The 2,945-nt window shown below is 32.6% G+C and overlaps 1 pseudogene; it reads right to left on the bottom strand.

Annotated features, from left to right (window-relative positions):
• Positions 1 to 484: 484 nt before the first annotated feature.
• On the bottom strand, positions 485 to 1,919 carry LOC136548992 (uncharacterized; annotated as a pseudogene).
• Positions 1,920 to 2,945: the final 1,026 nt, after the last annotated feature.

Consider the following 2,945-nt stretch of genomic DNA (forward strand, 5'->3'; position numbering starts at 1 on the left):
TCTAGAAAACTCAGGGTTAGTAAACTGTAGTACCTAATCTTCAGCGCTCATAAACGGTTCTTGTTCTACTCGTAGCAAGCACCACACATAGGAAAACATATAAGCAAAAAATAAAAGCAACTAAGAATAGTACACCTTGAGAATCTCCAAATGATAAGATTAGGATCAAGAGAGCAGGGATTTGATTATAGAAAAACATAGAGACATGATGAAGAAAGATAAAGACTTACTAAATATGTTTTTCAAAATTTTACTTACAACACTAAGTCAAGCAACAAGCAAACCTCACATCATCCAAACACCCGTCAAAATTAGAAAACTTTAAAAATTCACTATTTTCCTATAACTAAATTTACGCTAGTTCAAACTTGGTAAATTTTATCTAAATATTAAAATTATTCATTTTATTTAGTGTTTTCTATGCACGATACAAAATTAGAAATTTTGGGATGTGACATAATATCCTTTTCTTGCTCTAAAGACTTTAGTGCCTTTTCACTTTTACTATCTCATTATTTCTTTTCTTACTTGTAGCTCTTGTTGTATGCGTTATGACAACTTCAAATCTGGCTAGGAATGCATAGAAGTTGAAGAAATGGTGAGCATCATGCCTAGTCTTAAATTCCATTGATACCTGTGGGGTATACTTGTTATTGATTGGTGCATTGTTGCCTTCAGATGCTACAACCTGCTCAGTTTTTATGAATTCTTTAATCTCTTCCTTCGTCAGTTCCTAGCTGCCATTTATATATTTATTATCATCTGTTACTATTGATGTAATATCTAAACTTGTCGGTTCTGCTGCTATGATTCTCAAGTTATTTTCTCCCATTGTTGGTTGATCATCTTGATGTTCTTGTTGTGCCTGTAAATATATTAGCAGCAGTCTTAGTTTTCTGAGTAATGGCATTTATAATACAAATATTTTTTTCACTATAGACTAAAATAGTTGAAGAGATCATTTTTATGTACCTCATCAATTCCATGTTATTGAATACATCAATTTGCCAATGATATTGTTCAATTTCAGATCTATCATCATTAGCCATGCTTGCCATTTCTCTATCCTATTTTTGCAAAGATAAGTTTACTTTTGATGCCCGTACATATTTGTATTGCTTATAAATGTTATCAAATTGCTTAGCTGTCTGTATGTACCTCATATGGTATTCTTGACTCTGATATTGACCACTTAGTTTGTGGTCCAAAGATTCCATCTAAATTCTCATGGCTCATATTCTGTGTTATTTGTTTGTTAATGACAATGGTTATTATTTACCAAAAATATAACACAACTAGATTGACAAGCATATATAATTTTACCTCAGTCATGTTATTTCCAATTATCATCTGTATCAATGTTCCTTGCATCCCTTCATATAGCTGCACAGTTTATAATAAAGCATTGAAAATTATACTCCTATTATGTTGAATTTATATCGCATATATTAGTGTAATTTGCACATGTGTGCACTGTAATTTCTGTATACTTGCAATATAATTTTTACCTGCCTATTCCTGTTAGTCTGATCATCTTCTTGTGAGTTCCTAATTTGTTCTAGCATAAGTTCAGTATAGCCTCCCTACATTGAAATATAATTTAGTTCAAAAAATAACCTTTTATCTTAACATTTTTGAATCTAAGCAATGACTTGCTCACCTTTTTGTATCTGTAGATATTTGAAGGGATGGCATCAGATTCAGTAAGTATTTCTGCATCATAATTGGTGTTCCTACTATGCTCATCTCTGTCATTGTAACTGATGTATGATAGATTTATCAACATAGAATTTGCAAATGCATTCTGTCCACCCTGCATCTATTTGAACATATATACTTATTAACATATGTCTAGTTGCACTGAGTAAATGATTATTTGATGCAATATTTTAATCTAGTACCTGGTTAGTCTGGTACATCAATTGTAGTATTTCTTGCCACTTCTTTATCTCATCTGCTGTTGTGAGATCAAAGTTTGGTTCTAAGTTTTCACTTGCATGTGTATATGGTACCGCAGTAGATGATGTACACCATTTAGTAATGCTAAATTTAGAAGGATTCACCTGTATTTTTAGTAAGTCCATAGAAAATATATTTTTTCTAAACCAAAACTTAATTATTGACATTTATATTACCTGAAAGTTATGTCCATCCATAATTTCAGTGATCTATAATACTTTTTACTCTAGTCTCAAATTTGCCCTATTCTTTGCCTGCATTTAGTGATAAATGATGATGTCATTAGGATAAAATTGAAGCATCATAAAGAATCAGTATGTGAGATTATAGCCATTCCTAGCCACCTTTGTCCCTGCACCACATCAAAACTGCTAGTTGAATTGATAGTGGTACAAGTTGCAATACTTGCATGAGCCAGATCTTTAAATTGTATACATGTACAGTATAATTGCATTAGCAGCAAGTACACTTTGCACTATGTCAAATGTGCAATTTCTTTATTTTTGTTCTGTAATTTATTTATAATAGGAATATAGCAGATGCATAACAGATATATTTGTAATTTTAGTTGAGGATTACTGAGTGGTGTGGCTGCAGAATTACTTATAGAAAATTGGCCTAGAAAATTCGATTTGTGTGTGTGTGATTTCTGCTAGCTACATATGTGTGTGATCTCATACTCTCTGTTTTGCACTATGCCCTCTGTGTTTCTAGCCTTTTAGACCACATCACAACCCCCAAGTGTTGGATCTGCTCTTTGTGCACAGTGAGCAACCAGGGCCACATCCTGCTATTGGAGCAAGCACAAGCATTTAGAAATAAATGATGTCATTAGTATAAAGTTGGAGCATCAATTATATGTAGAAAATGGTGATTAAGCACTTGGCATAGAAAATTATGATCTAGCAGCATGCCAAGGCTATTTGTATGTCTGCAAATAATTGGTTAAGGAACTAGGGTGTGATCGAAATATGGCTGCAAGTGGA

This window comes from Miscanthus floridulus, chromosome 4, assembly GCF_019320115.1.
Source record: "Miscanthus floridulus cultivar M001 chromosome 4, ASM1932011v1, whole genome shotgun sequence".
Taxonomy (NCBI): Eukaryota; Viridiplantae; Streptophyta; class Magnoliopsida; order Poales; family Poaceae; genus Miscanthus; species Miscanthus floridulus.